Below are 23639 nucleotides of genomic sequence, written 5' to 3'. Positions count from 1 at the left end.
TTTGTACATTCTGGGAAGAATTAGATAGTTATTGATTATTATACTGACAATCCAGAAACTGCATTTTTGGAAAATACTAGGTAGCTGCTGTAAAAAATTTGTCTTTTATTGGATATACTGGTGATAAGAATATAGTATAGTTTTATTTTTATTAACATACTTTTTTTTCAAGAAAAAATGGTTTCATGGCATGTTTCAATCCAATAGCTTTGTGGGAATACTATCAAAATTAGTTAAAGGACGCTTAAAAATATGAATGATTGAACTGAGATACCTATTTGACACTATCAAGTCACAGAACAACATATTTAAAATTGGAAGCGTTGCTTGTTGAAATGAGAAGTTTAGAATGAGACTACGTGACTACTCATTAATGTTAATTATATCAGTATTAGAATCCATATAGACTCACTATGAAAAAAAAAAAAACAAACAAAACCAGAAAATATTAGTCGAGCAAGTGTCACAGGGGTAAAGCTTCTGCCAGAGCAAAAATAGTATTAACACAGTTATAAAGTTTGGGAAGAAAAGAAAATGGTTTTTTTGTGAAGCTCCACATCACTCTTACGATGTGATCACAAGATAAAAGAATCACACAGAACAATATAGGGTTTCTATTCAGTTTCTCTACAATATGCACCCTTGTAATCAAGTAAATATGATGTTGCCATTGCTTCTGCCAGGCCCTGGACTTAGTAGTAAGAGAACAGCTCAAGCCTCAAAACTTTCAGACTTGTCTCAGCCTCCCTAGAGATTTGTTTTAGGTTGTTTAGCTATAACAGCAATTACCTACAATCAAGTGACTATTTCCTGTTTTGTTTTAGCTTTTGCACAGCTGTGTTGCAATGTCTATTGTTACATATTTTTTCTAACTAATACATACTAATAAGAAGCAGTTATTCGGTGTAGAATGAATGATCTACGATGCTTCAAACAGCACAGAAGAATACGGGGCACAGGATGATACCAGAGGCTCCAAGGCTATGAACAACTCTTCAGTGGTCAATTACATTCCTCAGAGGAGTGAAACCTTGGGAGCTGGGCAAAACCTGTGTTAGAGACAACAAAGAGAACAAAAACCAAGGATCTAGCTTAGGTAAAACATATCACATGTAGTGACTTTGGATATAAACTAGAAGAATAAACCAGTGAAGAAGCAGCAAGCACACAGACTCCATTAGCAAACATCAAAATGACCCCAAGTGTACCCAGGAATGAAGAAGAAGAAAATATAAACATCAGCATACCCAGAAACAATCCCAGTGAAGGATCCAGGATGCTGATGACTCCCTATAACCACCTCCCTTCCTTCTCCCCCGCTGCATAACCCATTGACCTTAGGACTTAAGAGGAGTAGTGGAAAAGGGAGACAACACAGACAGGGGGCAGAAAATAGAAAAGTATTAGTCTTAATTATCATTACTGGAAGTCAGCTGTAAGAACTGGCTAATTCATACTTGTGTTAGCATCATTGTAACTGAACTGATTTCAATTCTCTGATTAAACTGTTAACAATGTAAACAGACTAACTACTCTCGGTCTTACATGTAAGGTTTGTATCTTTGGCTCACATAAACTGTGCAACTTGTAGTGCAAGAGCTGCTGGGATGCAATTTGGACACAACAAACTGGTAACTGCTGCAGGGGAAGACTATTCTATTTACATACTTTAAATCAAATCAGGATCAAAGCAGCTTACTGAGTTATTAATGACAAATAATTAACCAGCAATCAGTGATCTCTATATTCAAGATCAACAACAAAACAGATAAACCACAATACCAGACACTTACGAAAATGTTAATGTAACATCTATTAATTTCTAAACACCCTTCTCTAACTAATCCCATAAGGTCCTAATCACACCCACACCCACATAGTCACATGAATGCAGAGGAAAAGAGGGTTACAAGCAAGCCCCTCTCTTCTGGGAGCGCAGGCTCCTCTACTACACACCCTTCGTGTGTAGAGCTTTGTGCGTACCTGTGCCTCTCCTTACAGTATGCTAATCCATACGCCAGTGAGAAAGAAGCCCTTGAGGTCACATACACATGCTCAAGGTTTAAGTCCTTATCTGCTGCATCCTGCCTGCTGTGATGCCAGGGGGAGATGTCAATAGCGTCAAACCATGTTTTGACTGCTGTTTCGTTTCGACTAAAAGGTATCTCCCCAAAGTTACATGCTTCCTTTTTTATACTTGATTTAAAGCTGACTTCTTTGTTTCAAAAGTCTCTTCATAGTTCCCCTAACTGTTTAAGCCCTCTTAGAGTTGTCTTCCTCTTTAACAGGATCAATTCTGTCAAAACACTCTCTCAGACAGTTTTGGGCATCCCATTCACACACACCCTTCAACACCCACATCCCTCTCTTAACAGCTATCGTCATCCAAACAGTTTGGCCAAGGATGGGCTGTGCTAGCATCCCTACAGCAACGGATTGGTCGATAATGTGGGCAACCTAGAATGTTAATGTCTAATGCCAAAAGAAAAATGTGAAAGGATCCCAAGTACATACAGAACAGGTCATGGAGAAGGCAGGGAACCAGACAGTATCAGAAGAGCTGAATAGAGATGCAGAAGCATCAAGTGCAGGACCACTCAAATGAAAACCTGTTAGATATTTCAGAGATTTATATGACAAACGAGGCTGATACAGAAACCGACAGAAACTGCTAAGTGACATATTTCATTTTAAATTACTTTAAGAATCTTAACTACTATAACTTACTTGAAGTCCTGTTGAGACTTACTTAGAATATAATGCCTTCTGGTAGATTCTGAATAAAATCAGTTGTTTAAAGAATGAATTGATGTTAGCAACGTGGGAAACTCTTTCCACTCAAAACTTATTTAATCTACTTTTCTTTGTATAAAAGATTCTTCACAGCTATAAAGCCTGATTTCTCATTAATCATTACCTGAGACTACTTTAACCGAATTCATTTTATTTCATAGAATGGATAATGATTCTGAAAGGAAGAATACCCAGTATTATGACCAGCACTGAAAAGACTCACAGTGTATGTGACTAAATCAATAAAAAGAATCAGTAAACCTGTGCTGAAGTACTTAGATATACATCACATTCTGTTTACATCCTTGTGCCCTCTTTACAAAGACAAAAACATTCAGATATTTATGATATTATATGCTAATAGGATGGAACAGAATAATCTTTAGTATACTAGGATAAACAATTCATGACTTCACTGAATGTTCAGATGTGGTTGCTGATATGCCTTCCATACTTTAAGGTACATTGAACTTGCATATAATTTCTTTAAAAAACTTTATGATTTTTAAAATGGCCTTCTGAAGTGCAAAAAGAGAAACATTGCGTTGGTCCTAACTTCCTTTAGGAATTTTGGCTGATACAGATACAGTATAGTATTTTTGTTACCAAATACTTTCTGATAAATGTCTGTATCAAAGTTCTGTGATAACTTTTAGAACAGTGAAGTAAAACCAGCTGTAACTTCACATGCAGACATGTCAATAGATTTTCAAAGGTAAATAAGTATTATGAAATGATGCCTTTTGATAGCAAAATGCTACTTTTGTGTAAATGGAACATAATTTCAGTTGCAGGTTCACTATGTACTCTTGAGCTTGAGTGTGAGCCTATCAGATGTCGTTAAGACTTGAATTCATGACGTATTGAAGAAATTATTAATTATTCAAGACAAAAGCTGTGGTTTGACAAAATTAATAGCTCCCAGCTAAGACCCCATTTCTATACCAAACACAATACCTAAACAATATGTGAAATCACGTTTAACATGGAATTCAGAAAAGAAAGCAAGTACCTAAATCAAGGGTTTGAACAACGGTAAATGCTGTAATTAAGATAGTATTTCTTCAGAAATTCTGTATGTTACCTTTTAAGTTTCATGACTGAAATGATTCCTTAATACATTATGAAACTCTTTTATTGAGGTAGTGTATAACCTTAACCAATTCCACAAATAATTAAACCAGTCCTATAGGGGAGTTGCTACATTTCTGTGACACACTAAGTAGCTTTAAAAACTGTTGTTATCAGCATAGGCATATCAGAATGAGCTAGCAATATGAATCTACTTGCAAATATATTCAAGATAGCTATGCTAATCCCTTAGAAATAGATTAATTTCTAAATTTCAGTTAACCAAGTTGGATAAAGTCCACTTTATCTTCCCCAGTGGATAATTCTAGAAATAGCAAATAATTCCATATAATGGAATTTAATTGCAAAGATGCACGCACTGATTCTTAAATGAAATCTTGTTCTATCAAACAAAACCCCAGAACCTTAAAAGTAATTTTACTGCTTCTTGAGTTTAATTGCAACAACTTTTCATTTTCACATATGTATGTATGTATGTATGTATGTATGTATGTATGTATGTGTATGTTTCACCATTAAGAAATTTGCTTTTACATAGTGACTCAAGACAAAATAATTGTGAATTCCACATAAATAAATGATAAATTTGTTCTGAATACAAGCACAAGCAAATAAACTGCTTGTGGGTGTTTCAAAGAAACTAGATAGTCTGCAACTAGAGTATTTTCACAATAAACGACAAACAGATATCTGGATCTGCTTCTTAAAGGCATTCATTCATGAATGAACAGATGTCACTTTTAAGAAGACTAAATATATTTTCCAAACCTTGGAAACCACTGGCCCCAGTTTCTGATAAATTACAACCTGGAGCTGATTATCTGTGTAATCTGCATGCTACAGAAGAAATTGTGGTCACTTATTTACTACTTCTGAAAGTATAGTATATGCAACCTTTCGCCTTCATTGAGGTGTGAAGTTGCTTGGAGTTTTTGGATGGTGTTGAAGCTGACAAGTGCGGCTAGAGATAAGGTGGCTTTTAGAAAAACGCCATGCAGATTTATGAAATGGAAGTAAGGTGCCAAGCAGAGTAAGCAACACAAGACATACAGAGGGTAGAAGAGAAACTCGATGCATGACTGGCATACACCCTTTGAGCACACCCTAGATGCACACATACTTTGAAATAACTATATTCTGATTGGAAAGTATGAAGGGGAAAAACTGATAACAAGTTTTGCTCATATACCTCAGACTGTGTTATTCAGAAAAAAATGTTATGCAGAAATCGCAGGCAGAAATTTCAACCAAAGCTGAGCCTAAATATTTGAGACAGATAGACAGTTCACTTGGTGTGAGAGAATGCTTAAGTCTATGCCTAGCTAATGGTACAAGTGTGCCCTTAAATTCCTACAACAGGAAATCAAAACAAAAAAATAGGACTCTCATTTTTTCAAAATGTTACTCTTCATCACTCCTCATCTTTTCTCCTATTCCTAATCATGTCAAACTACTTTTTTTAGCTACTATGAATGCAATATTAGAAAAATAAGCTGTGTAAATGCAATTTAATAGCTGGAAATGAGAGAGAGGGAACAAAAGGGAGTAGAATAAAGGAGTTGCTTTTTTGTCCCAAAGTGGTGATAAGTAACAGCTTAGGATATATAAAAAATAACTGGTCAGACTCTGGAGTGCTAAGTACCATCAGCTGATTATGGACTTCAAGATTACTGATTTAGTCAGTCTAATAAAGTGCTAAATTCCTAAAAGGACTATTAGTGTAGTTACTGGCTGCAGAGTACCTATCTAGTTCCAATATCATCGCATGCAATACCCTAACTCATAAGCTCCACCCATGGATGTAACTCAGTTGTAATCAACTGAGATAAACAAGTATAAAATTGGACAAAATGTCGGATAAATGAGGTTCTTTTGGCTGAGTTGGCTCTATTTAACCTCATCTCTGTCTAAGATCATATGATTCACATGTACCAGGAACTTGCATTCACCTTTATCATGATATACAAATTCCAGGAAATAGGATGATTTTTGAAATGGAAACAGAAGCAAAAAGCTGCCTTAACAGTGACTTTGGTAATCCAAGCATCCCCAATGAGACAAGACATCCTGAAATGAAGACCTCAGTGGAGGAAAAAAAAAACACTGAAAGGAAAACAAAACTAAATCTACAATATTTTTTCCATTCTGAAATCAGAAAAAATATCAAGTCCTTAATTTAAAGGTTAACTACACTACATAACAATTTGATAGCTCATTGAGATAATAAAATTTACTGCTATATTCAGTGTTTTTAAGAAAAAAAAAGAGTGGAATGATGAATGATATTTTGATCACAGAGATAAATACAGTGGCAAATTGTCTTATGCATATTAAATATTGCATTGGAAAGTTTTAATTTATAGTAATTAAATTTTTTAAAAGGACTAGCCTTAACTTTTGGAAAAATTACTGCTATAGTAAAGAAGGTGATACAGTTTGAATAGGCAAGTAACATTTTATAATTATGTAATCAGTAGATTAGATCTTCAAATCTGACTCTCCTTACATGCACTTAAGAGCAAAGAAACCATTCAGGTAAATGCACACAAGTAAGCAAGCTTAGTCTCCTTTGGTGGATGACCAAAACTGCACATTGCTTTTACTCATGATAACTAATGTGTGATATGTGTGATCAATATAATACTCTATCTTCATTTTTATAATTATGCCTAGCTTATCACAGACATTCCTGAAAATCAGCCCATTGTATAATAAAGTTGCAAAGAGAGGAACAATGGTAGTTTTGTTTTTATTTTTCAACTGATTTTAATGTTTTTAGTTCTGCCACATAAATCACTAGATGGACCACTCATATATGGGCAGTTCACTTCTTTGTTTTATCATTCCAATTGTTACTCTAGTAAATTAGATAAATCTGTAATAGGTTTATCAGTAGACTAGCCCTAGTCAGAACAGACAGCTCTGTCCACCTGCAGCCTCCAGCCAGATGCTGATGAAGAGTTATTGAGTTTTTACACTACATATAAGCCAAGCAACATAGGCTAGGTTAATGGTCTAGCTTGCACGCTAGCACACATGGACAAAAAAACAGATTGCTCATCTATCAGATCTGGATAACTGAAAGTCAACTTATTATGCTCAGAAAGGTTTGCTTCATATAAAGAAAATGTTACGAGTACTTCTTGAAAATTGATAAACAGCCTTTTTGACTTAGGAATTTTATGGAAACCATGTAAGCTACACATCACACATCTCACTAAATATCCCACTTGTCAATAGCATTACAGATTGACAGCTGAGATGTGATCAGTAGAAAACACAAGGAAAATATATTTTAATGAAGCAAGAATAAAGCAAGATAGCTTTACTTTGCATTTAGAGTTGGCAAGGAAAGTGCACATTTCCTATAGCAACTCATGATATAACAACTGGAAACATTTTTATCAGATTGTCTTCAATCATATTCCCATATCTTAAAGCGTGGGTGCTTTAGGGAGTCATCATTTTATATTGCAAGGCTCTGTTTTCCACTGCTTTGAATTTTACTCATTTTCAGCTTTTCTGGAAAATACTAGGACAGGCTGACCTTACTCATAAATTTCAGTTAAAACAGTATACCAAGAGAAAAGAATGTTATTCTCCAATTTTTTTTTTTTTAAAGGAAAATTGTTTGAGAAGATCCATTGCCTCCATGCTTTGAAGCATGAATTTGTTACACAGGACATGGTTTACAACCATTACAGCTGAACTTAGTTTGATAGCTACATTCTCCAACGATTATGTCCATAATGAAGCCAGTCGAACTCTGCAGACCCCACTGTGTATGAAATACAGGCTCTTTCTTAATGAAGGACCTAAGAATTCTACTTTCAAGATGTAAACAGGATGAAATAGCTTTTTCTGATATTTCTCCTTGTGACTGGTAAGATGCCACTAGACACAGGGATTAAGAACAGAAACATTAAATCCTCCATGTTCTGGCAGCTAAGCAGCATGTTACAGAAGGGATAAGGACAAAAATACTAGGGCATCAGGAGACTGTATGACAGTTTTGCAGGAATCACAGGACTTGAAGGATCTCTGAAAGGATATGCAGAGCGCAAAGCCCAGAGAGTAGAAGTGGATGGAGAGAAGGAACAAGCACTGAGGAGGGAAAGGGTACAACGTAAGGACAAGACACCTGGAAGAATTTTTAGACTGCGAGTTGTTGTAGGTTTTCTGAGCGTTCACAACTGCAACTAAAATTATGCTTTGAATATGAATATATATGAATAATATGAATATATAAAAATATGAGTAACTCTGAAAAATAATGCCTTAATTCTCTTAAGATGAAATTCCAAAGTGAATGGACACTTGGTAATTTTCACTGCAATGTCTAATCTTCATGTGCCATTTCAGGATAATACTATAATTGTAAAAATTAATTAATATTTCTGAATCATTCAAATCCTATGATAAGGGCATCTTAAAATTGCATGTTTGGAATTAGTATCTTTTTATTCAATACAGGATCTTGTTAAGTGTCCTTTACGTAAGACATGAAACTCTACATTGCCTGAGGTGATAAAAGATGAACAAAAAATGATGTGAACATCCATGTTTATTTCTGTCCCTCAGAATTACTTCACATTTCTGTACTTAGAGACACTGTATCGGACCATGTGATCCACATCTGTAAAAAGCAAATTACCTTTAACCATTACTAAGATTATTTAAGTTAGTCTGTTTTCTTTAGCGCTGAAATGCTCAGTCATAGCCTCAGTTGTTTGGATGATCTCAAACTGCTGTAGGTGGCAGCTCTCACTAGACTTTCAATAGTTTGTATGTCTCCTCCTCTTTCCCCACTCTTCATTAGACAGACTACCTCCTATAATAATAGACATTTCCTAGTCGATAAGCACAGAAAGAAGCTCAACTACTGTTGCTAAAACATCTTCAGTTTTAGCATTCTCTAACTTTGAAGTGCTTGACTTGAAGGTCTAATGTTTAACATTTTTTGTTGTAATAATCAATTCATACTGTATGCCATGAAGAGTGAAATATTATCTATAAATTATCCATCCAAGTTTTGTGATGTTTTGCATCATTTTATACAGCAAATGATAAGTAGGGCACTACAGATGCTTTACATGATTAATGCACAATGTGTCTTGTTATACTACGCTGTAACGTTCAAGAAACCATTAACACAAAAGAGAACCTAAGTATGAAGATTGCACATTTCTCTAAGTCATTTCAAATGACATTTGTGACATACAAACAAGAAAAACTTGTTATAGCTTTTGACATGTTATAATCAATATATTATTATTACTAAAATAACAATTCTATTGACCATAGCATGCCTAAATTATATGCTTATTACAGTCATTCACAGCATCTGAAATAATCCTCCTGATCTGAAGTGTGAATTCAATTAATAACTCAGTTCTGCTGAAGACAATTACCCCCTCTAGAAATGAGCAGCTTTATATTTCAAAATCATAGATTTCAAAACCATACTCTGATGTTTACACTGTTTCCCTAATACAGTAGGAATGACAATTAATGCTCTAAAGTGTCATATAACAAATTCTGGTTTGATTTTTCCCCCATAACTTATTTTGCACAGGTTTCTGGCTTACAGTGGGGCTACCACAAAAGTCACAGTCATGCATCAAGAATATGATTCTTTTCATCACAACATCTAGACTTCATAGATATTTGCATTGATCTGTAATTTCAGAGCCATGTAGTTGTTAAGGAATCAGTACAATTCTAAAAATTTTAAAAAATTAAGCACCATCAAAGACACAGTTGTTTGATTTTTTAGTGCTCATCTGACAATTTCATAGCACTATAAACTGTAAGACTAGAACAGAACAGATCTGGAATAACTAGCCTGTGTAAGTCAGATAAAAAATAAACTGAGCTGGAATAAAGTATACAATAAGAAAGGCTGAAAGGCTGATCAAGGCTTCTTTCATTCTATGATCCTGCAATATTTTATAACATGTTTTAAAAGTTGTATTTATGAAGTAAGGAAAATTAAGTTAAAGTGGTTCTGTAATGAAAAAAAAGGTAAGCAATATCCTTGCAAAAACATATACAGAACATGAAGCTTTTTTGGGTTTTTTTTTGAATTTCAGGGAAGATAAATATTATCCTTTTTTATTTGTGACTGCAGTGCTAAAACCTCTCAACTCCACCCATGGTAGATCATTGTTTATTGTAGCATTCTACTGACATTTTATGAACAGCATTTTCTAAAAATAGGTTTAAAAAAAAAGATGAGAAAAATTCATTAGAGTGCTGTGCTCTGACTAATGTGATATAATAATAGTCTCATCTGTGTGGCAAAGCAAAATCCAACAAATATTGTATTTTCTATGCAGATTCCATTCAACTTTAAAATGGAAAGTTTCATTTCTAAGCAACGGGAAAAAAAGGTAATTCAAAATTTTTAATTCCTAGTTCAAAAATGTATCTATAGCTAAGACTCAGGTCAATTAAAAGCTGAAATATAACAGTCACTTTCCAATGGATACAATGCAATATAGGATAAAGGAAAAAATAATAGTTAATATCATCTTCAAAGTGAGGATTCCAATATAGTTTTCAAAGTAGTTTAGATAGTTTAAAAATAATGGCAAGATTAAACCTGAGCTGTTCACACAATTCCATGACTCTTGCAAAAATACCAGTGTTTTCCAAGAGAACAGAGAAACTCCCCTGCACGCTGCTTCAAAGTGTATAGTTGCTAAGTGCCAACCTTACTCAATTTTTACAGGGTCCCCAAGTATGGGTACTGAACTATTGATTTTTGAGAACTTGAGTATCTGCTTATAATACTAATTAAAGGTATCACATGCCAAATCATGTGCCAAATAGCCACAAACAATATTTATAAAAAGAACTTGTATAGAAAAAACGTCCTGGTCCCTCCATGCTAGTGAGCATTTCAAGATCTTTTACACAAACATTGTTTTCAACTCTTTAACAGTACAAGCATTAGCTAGCTGAACAAACCAATGATCAGTCAGACAGTATCAGTTTTATCAATAGCTGCCCATGACAGGGAAAACGATTACCAGTGAGTTCTGTGGTCCTATTATCACCGGCACAGTCTTTCTACCAGTGAAGATTTAATATCTACTATTACTTTTCTGAGGATAGGTCTTCAGGGCATATAAAGTGCACTTGATACTTGGGATTTTGACTTCTGAGGACCTGCAATGCAAGAGGAGTGCAACTGAAGTCAATAGAAGCTTCACTAGGAACAAACAAAAACATATATAATGTTAAGTAAACTAAAAAATCAAATTCTGCACAGCTCAAGTTCATTAGCTAAATTTGGAGGATGCTTTTGAATTTAATTTCTCTGTTTCTCCAGTCTTCATTTGTAAAACAGAATATTCCTTAGCCTCGTAAGGTAACATGTTTGTTAATGTTTATGTTCATTATAGAGTTATTAATGTTGATGAAGTACTCCAGGACTTGCATGATAACTGCTATGCTATCTTATTAAGGAATTAACAGTTTTGTATTCAGAGCGATCTGTAATTAATGTACAATAAATAAGAATTGCTGCCACAGAGTAGGCAACAAGGGAAAGCAAACACTGATTACTGAATGCTTCTTCATGAAATAACATTGTAATATTTTATATATAAATGAAGTTTAGTACCTATGTGAAAAATTGTGACTGTATTCAAAAACTGTCCTAAACCATGTGCACAGGGAATCTGAAATAAGACTGCATCTGTAACTAATTCTATCAACTTCCCTGTCTAACTAACATTATTTTAATGTAACTCTTCGAGGTTTAGTAATGCTTCTGAAGGCATCTCTGTGAGGGGGACAACATATTCTAACTCTTAAGAGTAAGCATCAGTAAATCTTGGCAAAAACGACTGCAGATGATGTTAATGTTAACAGAGCTTTAAATCACTTTACCTAACTGTATAGTATTGCCCAGGTAAGGAATGAAGGCCCTTAAAAATCTTTGTGTGAAACATACAATCATGGCCATCACTTAATCACTCTAGTACTTTCTTATTTTAAGAATAAAAAGCATCTAACAGCCACGTACTGAGAAGCATTAATAAATACTGATTTTCTTAAAGGTGAACATTAAAGAGAGTAGCCTGAGAGTTACTGAAAACATTAACTTTATCATAGGAAAGAAATTTCCAAAAAGTTTTTGGGGGAGTGCTCTCTTGCAATGCCTAAAGGAAAATCTTTTCTAAATGCTAGACTAGGAGATGGAACTCCCTCTCTCATAGGTTTTACAAAAGAGAGAATTGTAGTCTCCAGAGATAAACGGCTTAGAAATGTGGACTTCTTTAAGGGAAAGAAGAAAAAACAAATTTTCTGAATTCAGTTCGTGATTTACAACACTGTTCATTCATTGCTTCTCATATTGTACTTTCTTGCTGTAGGTGGTCTGTTTCATAAATTGTAGCATTATTGTCAAAACTGTATTTGTGAAAGAAGGTAAAAAAGGAGCAAAGCATGCCCTTGATTAAGTAGGCCACTTTGAATTTTCAGATTGGTAACAGCAGTCAGGACCCTCATCCACAGAGGCTCTTATATAGAGATGAAACACTCGGTATCTTCTGAAGCTCAGTATTCTGTCCTTGGTCTATCTATCGGATTTATTTCAGAGTCTCAATTTCTGAAAGAGAGTCTGTTCGTCCTGTGCGGGCTGATTCTGCGGGACTGACCTATTAAGGCCATGACAGTGTTGATCTTATAGTTCAGTCCAGCCAATAATGAGGCTCTGCCTGGGTTTTGTAGGCATGCATGTTTCACAGTTTAAAACTTGGACTTAACTGAAAATTAGGTATTTACTCAAAAGCAACATGTAAATTACTTATATTCCTGAAAAAGGATAAAAAACATCCATATGTACCTGTATTTTCTTGTTTGACTTTTTCATCTTCCCCCAGATAAAAAATATTTATCATTTCTTTTCCTAAGGAATTTTAATACCTTTGGTTAGGAAAGGACAACTTGCATATTTCACATGAAAGGTTTTTTTCGTTAGTTCTGAGAAGCAGAAGCAGAAATACGGGTCTAGGATAGGGTCTTATGTGAAACTATTATTTTATCAAGAAGACTCCAAGTCAACTAAACATATTTACTGCTACCACTAAGAAATGACAGAAGGGTTGTTTAACCGTATTTGAGCTTATAGAGCAAAATGAAGCTTGTATTTAACGATGTTCAAGTAAGTGAAGTCATACTGAAGATAAAACTGCTATTATTAAAAAAATTCATTTTCTTGCTTTTTTTAAGCTTGATCATACTAACCTCTTATATAGTAGTAGCTACATTGTTAAGGAACTTTGTTTCAAACAGCACTTTGAGTCAATTAAGAGTTTACCTAAGCACTCCAAAATCACTCTCTTAGAACAGTACATAAGGCACATTTCTCAAAGTCAGTTAGCAAACTCCAAATAACTCCCTTAGTCATTACCACCTAAGTACAATGCAAGAACGTTATCAGCTAATAGGGAGAACAAGAATGTTTAAAAGATACAAATACAAAGTAATACAAATTGAGTAAATATGAAATAAAAACAGACCTTAATCCCCTACACATGCAATTTGAAGATAAACTGATCAATTTCTCATGTTGTCATCCATGCCCTTTTATATTTTTCTCCAATATAACATTTATTAACACAAATAAGTAAAAAATGCACAGAATAAAAATTCAAATAATATTTTATTCACTATTTCATTTAATCAGTGACCCTATCATTCTCTTCTGTAACCACATATACATGTAAATATATATTACTTGCCTTTAGATTAATCTATGCTCCTTCAGTAGCTCTAATATTTATTAAACTTTTCACAGATTATGATAACCATGCCTGTGCTTTTATACCATCACTTATACCATGCTGTTCGTCATAAAGAATTTGTTATTTAAACTTTTATTCTTCTCTATTTTGTTCCAAGTGTGAGCTCTTTTGACTAAACTAATATAATTTAATGAGATTAAAAATGAAAGTTCTGTTTCAGAAGAAAAGATACTTTCAAACCTCATAATCAGCTAACTAACTGAAAAGATGCAGCCCACTAACATTTTGACAAAATATTTTACTTGGAAGGAAATAAAATTACCAGACAGAAAAAAGATAATCATTGTTTTAGAACAAGTTTTAAGGAAATTTAGGTTAATAAAAATGTTTTATCTCTTGCTTTTGTGATTTGTTCCATATGGCTATATATGCCTTACAGCAATGTGTCAAAGTATATGGCACATTATCTAAGAAATAAGAGCAAAGTTCAGGTACTCAAAAACAACTCAAGAGATTTTGGAGGGGTTGAGTGATAATATATTTGCACACAGAATTCTCACTTTACGGCTTGGGTGATTCATATTATTGTTTGCAACAAAATCTAACAGTGTTTATATAGTATACATTCATTCACACAGGCATCTCACCATCTGACAACAGGATGTCCAGTTGCAGCTATGAACAGCTGAAGCTTGGGTAAGGACAGCATATTGCAAGGCTGCATTGATGGAACTAAGCTTCTACAACCAGGTCTAGCTTCAGCCATGATATGAATGAAGGGCAAGGGGCTCTAAAATGGTATAGGGAAACTGCCATGCAAGTCCCACTGGGGGATTTACAGCCAGCTCCTCCACCTTCCTCATTCACTGTTAGGCAATGGCAGTCTATAATCACCATAAGGCTTGCCAGAAGCAGGATGGCAGCTGAAAGCTGCAGCAACAGAAAGATGCTACAAATCTTCTACGAACAGCCCACAAGGGCTTATTTACACAGAGCAGTATGCTAGCTACTTTGAGAACATGACAAGATGGCTACATGATATGTCCGTGAGTATATCCATTAAGCACATCCTACAATAAGTAGTACCTTGTTAGTCTCTGGTTGAAGTGAAATTTGGTCTTTCTCAAATCCCAAAACCCACCCTTCCTGAATACGGGTTTCTCTGGGATGCATAAATTCTTCCTGTTGCAGGAAATTGAAATTGATAGTGTAGTATACCACTGGAGCAGAAGTATTTGAATCCAGCTTACAGAAATAAGTTTAAAAAATTGGGAAGTTTTTTCCCTGTACAGGAAACTGTGGGATAATGACATACTTTGTCTGCTGCAGGTTCTGCTAGAGAACACTCGGATAAACTGTCATCTTCACAAAGTTGAGAAAATAACCTTTTATTCAAGTAACAGTGACAGCAGTATTGTTAAACATAACAGTACTGCTGCTAATGCTCTTAGAGCCATGATGCTACAAAATATTAGCCTCTATTTAAAAATACTTGCCAGGATGGTTACACTCTTCTTCCCAAAAGCAGAAGGCAAATTAAAAACAACATATCCTGAAGATACTGTCTCACATACACTACATATATATCTATATATATATATGTACATGTACATGCATATACACATATACTATTATGCATTTCAAGAATAAAATAAATTTAGGATGGATTCACGATTTTTGAATGTGTCACACTGGAAATGCTGTGTTTTTCTTTGGTGTTATTTACAGTTTCTATTACTTATTCAGGAAGTACAGAATTTTAGGTACCATCTTGTGTCTTCTTAAGGATTCTTTCCCTTTTTCAAAATACCAAAAGAGATTGCTGAGAGGAACTCTGTTAAAACTTTTCTATTAAGTAGTCCCTTTTCTTCACAATGTTCTTCATTGCCCATTATAGCCCTTCAATATTTAAGAAACTATAGAAGATAAGCCTTACCATAGCAAATCTGCTTTAACATAAGAGCCTGAAAAGTATCTTTAGAAGAGTAACTAGTGACATAAACATTTCTCTGAGCATAGAAGAGCAAAGCAGGTAACATGTTTCCTAAAAAATCTTTCAATAGAGAGATAGATAAAAATCGAATCAATGTTAGAAATAAAATACTGAAAAGGGAAAGGATGGGAGGATAAAATAATATTACTACTTTCAGCTCCAAAATCATGTATAAAACACATTTAAATTTAGATAATTTGTATCTCAATAACATCACCTTCAGATATAAGTTTTAAAACTTTATAAAAGATATGATCATTAAGAATAGTATAGTAAAAAGTTGATTTTTTTTTTATAGAATCCTAAACTGAAAACTTGTTTTCAATGACTAAGGAGAGAAAAAGACTTGAAAGCTGTTTAGATAACTATGGTAAAATAGCTCATAACATTTGGACAAGTATATTGATACTGCACTGGAGATGTGTGATAGGTATAGATAGCGGTACTTACCTTTGACAACAGAGTGTATTTCCTGTGAGGTAAAATGCTGCTCTTGTAAATTTTCTTCACTGTTTTCTAATGAAATATTTTCTGTAACCAATCAAATGTTATGCTAGGCTATCAGTGTGTGCTACTGAATCTTCTGAGACTTTTACTATCTGCTTTTTACCTTGAAGGAGAAGGAAATTCTGAATTGGTGGGATAAATATAACAACTTAAAAATGGGTAAAACTCCCAGAATTCCCAGATTACAGATGACTGATTTAATGAGTAAAGATAGCAAGGGAAAAGAATCACAAAAATCTCTTAAAATTGGCACACACATCATCCAAAAGGCAGACTGCTCACAAAATATGAGCAAAGTAAGTTCATCCAGGATATTTCTATGCTTCTGTGCAATGTTCAGAAAGGATACTAATTAAAAGTAATACCATATTTTTTTGTTTCTATATGTTCTTTCTTGTCCATGCAACAGAAATAGTTCTGGACAGAGAAAACCTTTCATCTATAATCCTCTCACATGTAGCAAATTATGATTCATCAGAACACATCAATTCCGGATGTAGTTCATCCCTGGTTTTGGACTTTCACATAGAACAGATTTTTTAATGGTTTTGCTCAGATAAAACAGAAAACTCTACACTTGCCAAGGCTTTTCAATCCGGTCAGAACAAACATAGTTTTAATACAAGAATTTTTCGGGCTTTCATGAAAATCCTAGCTTACTTGGAAAATGATTTTTTCAGGCAGGGTTTTAAGAAGGCACAGTAATTTATCTTTGGAATTAAAATTAAAAAAAAGCCTAAAGGAAGGCAATGCTATTTTGCCATCCCCTTTAGTAAAAGTAATTGCTATAAGTGAAGCTACATTAATGGAAGAAGAATAAAATGAAACTCATTGCAAAGACTCAGACAGAAAGCAGTACAGTGCTCTTGGACAATCAATGTGATAACAGAATGAAAATAGGAGTGAATTTTTGGAATAAGAATTAAACTATATATCTCAACAAAAATGCACTGAGCTTTAAATCTTGTGAATATCAATGTCTCCAGTTAAAAGCAGCATAAAATCTTTCATTTAATTAAACAGTACACAAAATCTAAAATTCATCCTAATCATCTTTATAGCTATCTAGTTCCGGTTTTAAAGTTTTTCTATATAGGCATAGCATTAGTTCCTGTCATCATGACCTTGTTTGTGACATGTGCTGCAAGAAGGTTTAAGGTATTTGTAATTGTCATAGGTGTTTGATTTACATTTACCCAATCACATATTAATTGTGGTGGCACTCTAGTTTGCAATAGCATATCTCGAAATCTGTTAAGAACAAAGGAAAATCAGATGAGAAGAGAAGAATATAAATGAGAAATGCTGACACAATAATCGAAAGAACAGTGCAGGCAAACGTACAGTACATTCACACTAAATATGTTAATGAAAATTAATTTAATATCCTTGCTCTCTGATTTCCTAAATGTTAAGCAAATAGCATGACTGCACATTTGACAATCTTACTCCATGTCTACTATATATATCTTGACAAAGATTATTTGGTCAAGTAAGGTCAGCAAATCCTGAAACTAAACTTAGAATTTTTTCTGAAGATGAAAATATTTTTAAGTATCCATTCCAGTCAGTTTTTCTTCAAATTATCATCACTGTCAAAAGAGTTGAAATGCGAAGGTTAGCATTCTCATTTTCAAGTGCGGAAGAACTGTCATCTTGCACAATGCAAAACAAATGAAACAAAGCTCTGTTACTCATGTAAGGTGCTAGTTATTTAATCTATTTTACACTAGATAAATTCAATAATATTGCTGGTGAAAAATATTATATTCAGTATTTTTGAGAGATTAAGTGATAAAAGTGAATGATATAAGTGTAATACCCTTTACCATGTGACAAATGTGAGACATATCCTTTGGAAAATTATGCAAGTGCAAGGATTTGTAGGTAAGACATGTTTTTATTGATTACTGCATTTGTAAATGCCCAGTGAATTATTATCCTGTTGGCCCAATGACAAGGTATTGCATCCATCTGCAAAGTATCTGGGCAAAAGCAGTTGTTACACCTTGGTAATGTTATTTTTACCTGAGCCATACATCTGTTTGAAATTTTCACTCTCCTATAATAAAGAACATCAAAGGCTGTTGCCAAACTTGAACAGAACAGATAGCCTGTAGAAGCCTCCTAAACTTGTGAAACTTCAAAAATGTTATGAGCACAGCTCAGGGAAGAAAGGCTTAACAGCTGGGTGAAGGAGGGTAAATTTAATCAAAGTTAAAGTTATAAGTTAATGAAGTTTAATCCATTTTTAGTTTGTTAAGAAGTATTGCAATCTAGGATGTTAGGGTTTTTTTGCAGCCAGTCTCTTTGCCTGCAGGCTATGTCTCTGATGACTCTCTGGCTTAAAAGCCCTAAAATGAGTAGATCAAAATAATTTAATTTAATTGCTTTGTTGTCTATTTAATTTAGAAACCCTTGAGCATTCTAGCATTTGCATTTTTTTTTAAATTCAGACTTGCATTATAAGCTTCTTTATTAAGGTACTCAAATATTTAGCATTATCACCAAATAATATTAGTGGAATAAATCAGGTCACTGAATCATGTTAGCGAAATAACAGACCTGGGGCTCTAAGCGTGAGGTACAGTTATGCTATCCAAAATTTCAGCCAACTTCCATGTGTTATAGATACCTGAAAGCATCTATTAAAATAAGATCTCAAGGCTTGAGCAGCAATACTGAAGAACTTAAATCTTTTTTGTTGCAGGCTGTATTCTATATTATTCAGCATAACAGTTCATAACTAGGTAAAACCATATTTCAAATAATAAACATTTATGAGATTACAGACAGCATTAGAAAGTTTAAAAATTAAAATGTTAAAACTGAATATGCAAATTGCCATCATGATCATCTTTGTCCTAAAGACTCTGAATAAAAAGAAGTTTCTTAATCTCACCTTTTTCCTAGGCTTCCCTGGTTAGAATGAATTTATGGTCTCTGCCCTAAACTCTGATCATTTTATCAAATGTCTGAAAAACTGAACTGCCTGTCCTCACCTGCATATACTCTTGAAGCTTATTCCTATTTAATAGATGTTTTCACTCAGATTCTTATTTCAAAAGAATCACTTTTTTTTCTACCAGAAAGGCAGAAGATAGGTTTATAACTTTACTGCACAAGGAGAAAAGGGTGAGAGGGGAAAGACATAACTGCATTCTAATGTTACAAATTCCAGAATTTCATGTGTGTAATTTCAAAGCTAGAAAGAGAACATAAACACTAAAAAAGGACAGGCCAACACAGGGTAATGCAAACAAAAGAAGTAATATGGAAAATAGTAAGATTAATATTCAAAAGAAAGCATAGCTTCCATAATAAGACGAAATATTGAGTTCTGACTAGGAATTAATGCCTAGATTTTTCATAGCAGCCTCAGCGAAGAAATAGCATTTTTCTATACAATTAACAATGGAAGTGTTTGTGTAAAATTATGTTATATGGAATGAAATTGATTTTACATAGCTTCCAAATTTTTTTAAACTCCACTATGCTACACTAATGTTTACTTTTTTTTTTTTTTTTGGTTGGCCAACTTGCCTTATATATAATCCAGTTTCTCCAAAAGACATGGTAAGGACAGATACATAAGCATAAGAACAGTAGCTCTGCCAGGAAACAGAACAACAACAGTGGTTTGGATACAGTTCTATTGGAATCATTACATTTATTGCACAGACTAAATCTTAGAAAGAAGCTGTCAGAACTGAAGACAAAAATTCTGTCCTTTGAACAAGGGTATCACAACTTCAAAATGATCAGGGTTAAAATTGTTATTCATAAAACCCTTTCATGGAGTATGTATCACATATATCTTGGAGTATACATTCTTGGAGTAGATATGCTTAATAGCAATAATAATGCATAGGAATAAACGTGTTGGTGTATTTTTATTTTTTAATTTGTGTTACTAATTAGCCAAATCCGTTGCTGTCATTACACTAAGAATGAAACTGGTCCTGAAATTTTATTTCTCGCCCCTGCAGCAGAGGATTTAGAGGTAGCAATTTGTGGTCAGTTGCCTGACCACAACACTCTCTTTCCTTTCCTACAGGATAGTAAGTTTTCTACTGTGGGCATTTGGTCCACGATCACCACGATCCTGTCACAACTGACAGGTTGCTTTTGGCTAAATAACAATAATAAAAAACCCAATAAGCAGCTAAGCCCTATATTTACAAGCTGTCTAAAAAAAACTTATGGCATCAAGACAGCCATATCTGAGTTTTGGTGCATATCTGTGGTCCATGGGATTTTAAAGTGTGGCTTTGAAGAAAGAGTGTGAAGAAAATACAAGGAGTTAAATATGTAACAAGTTTAACTGAACCTTGAAAAAGCTTCGCATAAAATTGACACTGATAAATCAAGGATATTTTTCTGCTTTGCTTGGTAAATAAGATTGCAAAAAATCATCAGAAAATAGCTTGAAGTTGGTAGCTGAAAACTGGACAGGACTTCAGGATACGTGAAGACACGTATTTTAAGTAATAACAATGTTTTAAGACTTCAATTTCAAGCAACAAAATAAAAAACATTGAATTACTGAATATTTCATAGATCATGAAGATAGCTGGAGAAAGCAACTCAGAATGTGAAAAAAATAGTTTTAAGGTGGAACAATTAAAGACCAATTGCAACATTCAGGAAGCAAAGGCAGAAAACATCAATAGTTTATTTCACATTCTCATAATTTGGAGAGTCTGGGAGACTATCACAGTGGAAGAACAAGAGAAATTTGATTTTCTCTGATTGATTGATCTGTGTGACACTTTCATAGATTTGAATGTTATTCCTGCATTATGTCATATCACATACTCACATATAGCACATGCTCAACACTTTCATATAGTGAGTATGTATCTTTTCACCTCAGAGGGTTCTCATCTTATGTTGCTATATATTAGATCAGAAATATTATAAGTATAATATCAGAAATCTCTCCTGAAGAAGTCTCTTTGAGGAAAGAGATTATGTTTTTACAACTAGTAATGTTTTAACTGCAGTTAGGATTTCTTACATGTCCTTTTTGTAAGTAGGAGGACTAAGTTAAAATTATTCTTGTGTCCAAGTTACAACGTTATAGTCTGGTTTGATAGACAAACAGGTGGTTAAAATATTGGTTAGATTATCACCCTCAGAGGGTAGTTAATGGGCTGTACTCTACCTGGAGGCCAGGAACAAGTGGACTACTTCAGGTTTTATCCTGGGATTTGTCCTGTTTAACATCTTTACTAATGACCTGGGGTGATGGGAGTGCTTGCTCAAAAAGTTTGCAGATAACACCAAACGGATGGACCAGTGAATATGCCTGAGGGCAAGGCTGTCATCCAGAGAAGTTAGAGGAAAGTGTAAACTGCAACTTTAGAAAATTCAGCAAGGACAGACACAAAGTCCAGCACGTAGGAAGAAAAAGCACATTGCAATGACACAGGCTGGGGCTGACTGCCTGACGAGAAGCTTTGTGGAGAAGGCTCTGGGGGTCCTGGCAGACAGTGAGCTAAGTGTAAACCAGTTGTGTGCCCCTGCACCAAGGAAGGGCAACAGTCTCCTTGGCTGTGTTCACAGAAACATGGCCAGTAGATAGATGGAAGAGAGGGATTATCCCACTTCACTTAGCACTTGTTAGATCACATCTAGAATACTGTGTCCAGTTTTTGGGCCCCAATACAAGAAAGACATCAATAAACTGCAGAGAACTCAGTGGAGGGCGTCTAGGATGGTCCTGGGCTGGAGCACTTGCCTCGTGAAAAAAGGCTGAGGGACCAAGATTTGCTCAGCCTGGAGAAAAGACGGCTTCAAGGGGACCTAATAGCAGCCTGCCCTAACCTATGAGGAGGTTATCAAGAAGACAGAGGCTCTTCACAATGGTATGTGGTGGAAAGACAAGAGGCATAAATTGAAACAGGAGAGAATTTTGACTGGACGTAAGCAGAATTTTTTTCAGGTCAAGGACAGTCAAGCATAGGAACAGGTTGCTGAGGAGGTTGTGCAGTCTCCATGCTTGGAGGTTTTCAAGACGCAATTGGATATAGCTCTGAGCAAACTAGTCTGATCTCACAGATGACTGTACTTTGAGCAGGAGGTTACACTACAGATCTCCTGAGGTTCCTTCTGAACTGAAGTATCCTATAACCCTGTGAGGATATAGTGAATAGCCATGCATTGGATTTAAGATCCAAGTCAGCCTGAAAATCCTAATGGTTTATATAACAGTTTATATTTTGCATGCATCCTTCCTGGCTTCCTTTTCATGCTGCTTCTTTTCTTCTGAAGAATATTCTGAAGAATTCTGAGCCATGCAATTTTTCCCAGAGTCTGATTTCATGTCCCTCTGCAGATATCTTTGATGCATGAAGGACTACATTTTTCCTTTTCACATATACAGAAATTTGCTTTTCTAATAAAATTCTCTATGTAGAGAGCACACAGATCTTCAGAATTGATAGGCACAGATGTATGAAAGAAAAATTACCCTGATTTATAATATAGAAATGATAGGATTACTTTGCAAAACGTGTTGGATTGCACTGTATGACATAATATGTAACAAAAAGTTAAACATGTCCTGGTTATTTTTTAAAGCTGGATTACATTTCATCTGATGGTCTGTATAAATCTGTATGAATGGTCAAACCACTAGGAAAATCAACTCTATCACTTATTCTCCTTGAAGGAAATAAGTCTTATTCCTCCTTCTTGTCCTTGCTTTCAATACTTAACAAGGAAGATACCAACAGCAGGTAGTTCTCTGTATCATATGCCCGAAATCCCTCAAAATGCATCAACATTTTGGAGTGATTTAAAACAAGCTACAAAAAGGAACAATTTAGAACCTATTATTTTACAAAAAAATACTTCTTTGCTAGACTCATTACAAGAATACTACAATGCATCTAAATAATGAGGAAATATAGGTGAGTATTTTAGGAAGTATATATATATAAAGAATTAGAGGTAAGCATGCAGTGATAAAGGTGTGCTTAAGCAGAACTATGCCTTAGGCTTATTTCATACATCTGATGAATCATTTTCATTTTTGGCTGTACCTCTCTGGCACATTCCGTACTTTCTATTGCTTCCTGTGACCTTTGGCAGATTTGAATTGCTCGGGTTGCAAACATACTGAATAGAATTTGTTTTCCTTATTCTTCTAAAGCTACTATCTTTATATGCTAATTAGACATAAAATGCTTGACCCATAAAGGAATCGGCAGGAAATCTGAAATGAAGGCATTATCCAACACTTCATGCTCCTTAGTGATGCCATTTTAAATATTTTAGACAGCCTATAAATAATTAAAACCTCACCACAGCAAATTATGTCCTATTATGCAAATAAATAGCCTCCTCCCTGGTTTCATTAAAGATTCTAAATGACAAGCTGAGCAGTTTAAACATGGCAAGGTACTGCAGTGAGGCGAGAAATCCTCCAATAATTTTTTTTTAATTGCTAGTGCCAAGTTTCATGTGGATTTTTACTTTAACACTTTAAT

The 23639-nt window shown here is 34.5% G+C and overlaps 1 protein-coding gene across 1 annotated transcript in view; it reads right to left on the bottom strand.

Annotated features, from left to right (window-relative positions):
- The window catches only part of TENM3 (teneurin transmembrane protein 3), a 1330030-nt gene that overhangs the window by 1264746 nt on the left and 41645 nt on the right, over nucleotides 1-23639 (bottom strand). Inside the window, exons 4-6 of the mRNA XM_068942557.1 lie at nucleotides 16087-16167; nucleotides 10920-11058; nucleotides 884-1049 (exon numbers count right to left, since the gene is read on the bottom strand). The gene's annotated coding sequence lies outside the window, so the exon portion shown is untranslated. The remainder of the gene's footprint in view (nucleotides 1-883; nucleotides 1050-10919; nucleotides 11059-16086; nucleotides 16168-23639) is intronic.

Source organism: Struthio camelus, chromosome 4 (genome assembly GCF_040807025.1).
Source record: "Struthio camelus isolate bStrCam1 chromosome 4, bStrCam1.hap1, whole genome shotgun sequence".
Lineage (NCBI taxonomy): Eukaryota > Metazoa > Chordata > Aves > Struthioniformes > Struthionidae > Struthio > Struthio camelus.
Note: the sequence above shows the minus strand (reverse complement) of the source record. Positions and strands in the feature narration are given on the sequence as shown.